Genomic DNA, 6,585 nt, shown 5'->3' on the forward strand with positions numbered 1-6,585 from the left:
TACCGACAAAGGTCTGTATAGTCAAAGCTAAAGCTATGGTTTTTCCAGTGGTCATGTATGGATGTGAGAGTTGGATTGTAAAGAAAGCTGAGAGCTAAAGAATTGATGCTTTTGAACTGTGGTGTTGGAGAAGACTCTTGAGAGTCCCTTGGACTGCAAGGAGACCAACCAGTCAATCCTAAGGGAAATCAGTCCTTAATATTCATTGGACGGACTGATGCTGAAGCTGAAGCTGCAATACTTTGGCCACCTGATGCAAAGAACTGACTCATTTGAAAAGACCCTGATGCTGGGAAAGATTGAGGGCAGGAGGAGAAGAGGATGACAGAGGGTGAGATGGTTGGATGGCATCACTGACTCGATGGACAGAAGTTTGAGCTCCGGGAGTTGGTGATGGACAGGGAAGCCTGGAGTGCTGCAGCCCATGGGGTCCCAAAGAGTCGGACACGACTGAACAACTGAACTGAACTGAATTGATTGCTGCCATGTAACAGAGTACCACCAATGGATGCCTTCAATAATAGAAAGTGATTCCCTCACAGTTCTGGGGGGCGGAGGTCTGAAATCAAGGTGTTGGCAGACACCTGAGCCCAGTAGGAGAGAATCCTTCCTTGCCTCCCCTAGCTTTTGGTATTTGCTGGCAATTCTTGGACTTCCTTGGCTCTGCTTCTATCATCTCATGACATTCTCCTTGTACGTCTCTGTTTCTGTGCTGAGATTTATCCTTTTAAGGACCCCAGCCATATTGGATTAAGGGCCCACCCTGCTGTAGTGTGACCTCATGTTAACTGATTACATCTGCAATGATCTTTTTGCCAAATAAAGTCCCATTCAGAGATTTGGAGGGCTAGGACTTCAACACATCTTTCTGGGGGGCACAAATCAACTCACAACTCACACCATCATGAGAGCTACATCTTTCCCATGGAGCTGCACAGTCACGAGCTGGTGGTCCTCTCTTCACTTCCGGGCCACTGCCAGCACATGGCTAGTGACTCAACAGTGCTGCTCCGGGAGCCTTGGTGACTGGCAGCGTGGCAGGAGGCAGTGGTGAATAAGAAGGTGTCATTTAAGTAAAGCTACCCAGTTTCTTTGTAAATATGTGTCACAGGGCATTTAGAACCAATCATACCCAACCCACGGCTGCACGTTGGTGGAACTATTAAATAAATCACACACACATGTCTTTTTTTGGGAACCTCTTATTCATAGTTCCTCCCCTTGTCTAACCCCCCCCCCCCCCATGTCTCATCATCTAACCTTGCCTATTTCTAAAGTTCGAGCTGTCCTAAAGTTCTTTGCATCCACACTGTCACTGCTGTTAGTCATCTGCCACTTTTCTCTTTTTTTCACTCTTTCAGGAAGTAATGTTTTCACTCAGGTAACAGAGTCGTAGGAAGAGGGTTCTGCCTGTTTGATGATTCATTTCTCTGCTCTTTGCTGTTTCTAAATGTAATGGGGGAAAAACCCTTTTGTTCTGGGCTTTGGTGAATGGGCATGGTCAATGAGGGTGAGAAAATGCAGTCATAAAACACTTTCACCTTAGAGCGGAAGTAATCTCGTTTATTGGTCTTCCTGACTCTTTTGAGAGGTGGCATTGTGATTCTCACGGCCCCTGGAATCCACGAGATGGACTCTCCTGCCTTCAAATGACATGCCCATCTGTTTTACTTCCTTCATGTTTTGTTGTGAGTAAATCATGGCAAGAGTGATGCCATATGCCTACTCAACTCACTTTATTTGTAAATCCAGACCACAGGCTCAGAGTCTGTCTGAGTTGAGATACAGCTGAACTTATTCAGTTGAGTCCCTCAAAGGGTCATAGGGGTTGAATTGCATCCTCCTACAAGTTCTAACCTCCAGTACCCAAAAATGTGTTTGGAGATTGAGTCTTTAAAGAAATAATTGGGTTAAAATGAAGTCATTAAGATGAATCCTAATCCAATATGACTGGTGTCCTTATAAGAAGATAAGCTTAGGGCCAGACACATAAAGAGAGAAAACCATGTAAAGACACAGAAGATGGATGATTACAAGGCAAGGAGAGAGAGATCAGCCTCAGGAGAAATCAGCCCTACCAACACCTTGATCTTGGACTTCTAGCCTCCAGAGCTGTGAGGCAATACATTTCTGTTGTTGAAGTTGCTCAGTTTGTAGTACTTTGTTATAGCAGCCCCAGCAAACTGGTACAAAGGGGGAGCGGTTACAGACATGTAAAGTGATCCTTGAAAGGTACTGTGAGCCACCATCGTCCCCCCAGCCCAAGCCCCAAAGAGCCTAACTGCTGGTCCAGCCCTCAGCCCACCTCATGATGAGATGTTGTGTTTGTTATGAAAAATATCACAGCAGGCTACTTCTTTTATGAATTCGGTTCAGCTGGCATCTCAGTAGTAGTGTCAATTCTTTTGCCATCTTCTGCAATACTGAGGGAAATTTTCTCTAAGCTAATTTTTTTTAGCTGCAAAGATGACAAATGCTATCAACGATATCCAACCAAAGTATATTTTCATCCCCTTTCTTCCCGTCAAGATAAGCCAAAAGTATTTGTTGCCAGAAATGGAAAACAGCTTGCTCATCAGCCAGATGATCGCAGTGTTCAGAAGTTCCTCTCATTTGCCGTGTGTGTGAAAAGTTAAGAATTGAAAACAGACAGGCTTACTCTGTTTAAACTGTGGGCTCTGTGAAGCAAGAAAAAGAGATTGGAGATTGGAAGAAGAGTTGTAGAGACGGTTTTGAAGACAAAGTGAGTACGGTCTTTTCAGATGGCTCTGAGGTGAGACACCCTCAGTTGGTTTATTAATAATAGTGGATATAGCTTTTCATCAGTGAGATGAAAGGTGAGCTTCAAGTCACCAACCCCTGTAGGCTGCCTTTGTGTTCTAGGACAAATCCCAGTGTTCTACAAAACAGGGCTTTTGGGAACTTTTACTGTGTTACGTACAACAAAAATTTCTAGGCGATTCACTTAGCCCTTTCCCTGATTACCTTGATGGAAATATCTTCCTGATTTCTTAGGAGAAGTCAGAGGTACACAGTGGGCTTGGGCTTCATGAGAAATAGTGAGCCTTCAGGTGATAGGCTTGAATTATTTCACCATGTTTCCACTCATGAGGAAACCAGGGATACTTGATGAATTTCTGTGAGATTGAGTTAAATTACCCAGTTACCACCCCATCATGATGTTAGAAGGCTGGATGTTCACTGAGTGATTTCTGATCATTTTTATTAGTCTCTCTTTGCAAATACTTAAGGGACTTTCTGACAATGGAGAGAACCTTTGAAGGTCTAGAAATGCAAGCTTACAGAAGTCAAATGATTAACCCAAGCTTGACCAAAAAAAAAAAAAAAAAAAATCCCGAGGAAAACTCAAGGTTCACAATCAAGGCTGTAATTACCATTGCAAAGGTTTCTGGAAGCTCTCATAATCACACTATACTTTATGTCATTAGAAATAAATTTGCCTTTCAACACTTAGATTTCCTCCTGTACCTGATTCTTGAGGTCTTGGAAGTTAACTGGAACTCAAGGATTTGGTTACCTAAGAGAGGGGGAAAAGGAAAAACCCCAGACACCTGCCCTGGTTCTTCTGTATTAAGGTCAGCTCACAGTAGGGCAAAATAAGTTAAGTTCTCGCAGAAATACAATGCTGCATTGAGCGCCACTTCCTATCGCTACATTCCTGATGGTCAGCTTGTTTTAAGGGTGGGTGTTTTTAGGCAGGGAATTCTGGCTGCTGGAGGCAAGAGAATAAAACGGAGAGGTGGGGCGGGGCGGGGAGCAGAGAGACTCACTTTCAGGTGCACAACGGGCTTTCAGTCAGTCCACTTTCTCCCTCCCGTTTGAGTCAGCCCGGCCCACCCCACCCACCGCGGGCCTGTCCCTGGGTTCTGGGTCCCGAGCTGACTGCGGCCCCCACGCTTGCTCAGATGAAAGGACAAATCAGAAGGTACCTATCACACGTCTGTGAGCAGAGAAACAAAGGCCCCCGCCGCCGCCGACACCCTCCCACTAACTTGGGTCTTAATGGTAGGTTTAATTTCCTCACGCTGGCTGAAAGGAGGGGGAAAAACTCAGCGGCAAGAGCCAGGGTGTGGGCAGTGGCGGCGGTGGGGAAGCGACAGCTGTCGTATTCATGGTTAATCAGGTGTGTCTGGCTTTGTGTCGCATCTGCCTGCTACTGTTGCCGGGCCACATGTGAAAGGCAGCCGAGGGGAAGGGGCCATTCATGTTCAAAGGCGGCAGCACTGACCTCTGCTTCGTTCTCCTCGGGGTAGGAGAGCTTGTCTATTTAACTTTCCCCATTATAGGAAGCTGTAATTCTACTCTATTAGCCCACCCTCACCATTTTGGCCTGACAGACGCAAGCTGCATCCAGAATGCCATAAATCTGCGGGGAGAAGGAGGCCTCTTCTCCCCTCCCATGCTTGTCCTTTGGGATTCGGTTTGATTTGTCAAACAAGACAAAACCAGAAAGAGAGAGAAACAGGAGAGCTGAGGGCATCTCGGGCTCCCTTCCACTTCAGACTGACCCGGATGCTAAATGCGCGTTTTCCCTGATGAGCTTTGGGGGGCTTCCCTGCCCCATGACGAGAACACCTGTCTGTCTCACGAGTCCCACAGACGCATGGTGGCATCATCAGACTTCAGTCATGCCCCTGGTACCAAAGCCTCGCCCTGCGTCCCTCCACCCACTTCCTTCCTCTCCGCCCAGGCACAGAGGGGCAGGGGCAGAGCCTGGGGGAGTCTCCCAGCTTCTCTTGGAGCCAGGTCTGCTTGCTAGATATGACAGTCCAGCCCTGCCAGACAGGACGCTGCTCTGCAATACCCAGAGAAACAGCGGAAAAACAGCCCCGCCACCCACCTCCCAGTGCGTGAGAATGCATTAAGACTTGGCGTCTTAGAGTCCAGAGGACTCCAACTGGAGACTCAAACTGACCCCTTCTTCCCAATGGTTCTGGGGGCTCCACCTTACCCTTTCAGGGTCCTTTGCATCTAGCCCGTCTTCTTCTTTGGGGCCAGCCCTTCTGTTTCTGGGAGTAGATGGTAGCCATCAGCATTTTAAAGATCAAGGAACTCTCACTCAAACTGACTCTCCTTGAGAACCAGCCATCATGAACTTACCATGTTGTTCAGGAGAGCCTGCCACTTGCTCAGTTATTTTGGTTTAAGCCACTTCTCAATATAGGTACTATCAGTTAACAACAGAAAAATGTTGATTTTTCTTGTGGGCAGGCTGGAGTCAGACTCAGTATACTGACACTGCACTTTTGGTGTGTGTGTGTGTACATATGTGTGTATGTATGTATCTTTTTCTTCATCAAAATTGTTACCTTTCTAAGGTGTGGGTTATCATCAGCACAGCCAGCTTCCCTCTATGAGCCTGTTTGGATTGCTGTGGTTGTTCTATTAACCTGCAACTTTGGGATCAGGAAGGTTTTGTTTCCCTGATGCTGAAGGAGTTTGGAAAACCATTCTACTGCCTCAAGCCCTGCCTCTTCCCTCTGATACACCTGGGATCTTCAGACTTCAATGAAATCAGTAAGCAAATTTGAAGCTCTTAATAGAAGCCTTGTGCTCTGCCAGGCTCTTGTGAGGCCTTCAAGGATACATCATCTTGCCAGAGACCAAGGATCATGTGAATAAAACAAGCAGTAACAAAGTAGGGCTGAAATTTTGTTAAAAACTTTAAAGAAATAAAGAGAATACTTACACAAAGAAGAATGCACAATCCTAAGGATACAGCTTGATGAAGTATTGCAGATGGAACACACTCATGTGTGTTCCCAGATCATGAAACAGTACATCATGAAGTTCTACCATGTGGGGACCTCGTTACGTCTGAAGCTGTTCTTCTACAACACAGTTTGGGGCTGAGATTTCGTTGGTTAACTGGCTATAGAAGTTCAGTGATGGGGGGAGGGCGGTGGGAGGGGGGTTCAGGATGGGGAACACATGTAACTCCATGGCTGATTCATGTCAATGTATGGCAAAAACCACTACAATACTGTAAAGTAATTAGCCTCCAACTAATAAAAATAAATGGAAAAAAAAAAAAAAGAAGAAGTTCAGTGATGGAAAGGTTCCAATTGGCTGGAAGGGATTTGGGTCATGGCAGGATCTGAGTGTGAGATGGATTGGCCTTCTGAGGTTGGGCTTTACGGAGCTGGATTTATGCTACTCATGCCTCCGGGGAGGATATAGAAGATTCTGGCCTCTTTTTTTTAAAAAAAAACAAAAACACTATGGCAAAATATACATATAATATGTACCATCTTAACCACTTTTCAAAATTAAATTTTTTATTATTTATTTATTATTTTTGACTGCTCTGGGTCTTCCTCACTGCGTGGGGGCTCTCTCTAGTCGTGGCAAGTGGGGGCTACCCTCTGTTGCAGCGCATGGGCTTCTCATTGCGGTGGCTTCTCTTGTGGTGGAGCTCAGGCTCTAGGCTCACGGGCTTCAGTAGTCGTAGCACACGGGCTAGTTGCTCCATGGCTGTGCCGTCTTCCCAGATCAGGGATTGAACTGGTGTCCCTGGCATTGCAAGGTGGATGTTTAACCACTGGACCACCAGGGAAGTCCCAT

The sequence above is a fragment of the Dama dama genome, chromosome 7 (assembly GCF_033118175.1).
Source record: "Dama dama isolate Ldn47 chromosome 7, ASM3311817v1, whole genome shotgun sequence".
Classification (NCBI taxonomy): domain Eukaryota; kingdom Metazoa; phylum Chordata; class Mammalia; order Artiodactyla; family Cervidae; genus Dama; species Dama dama.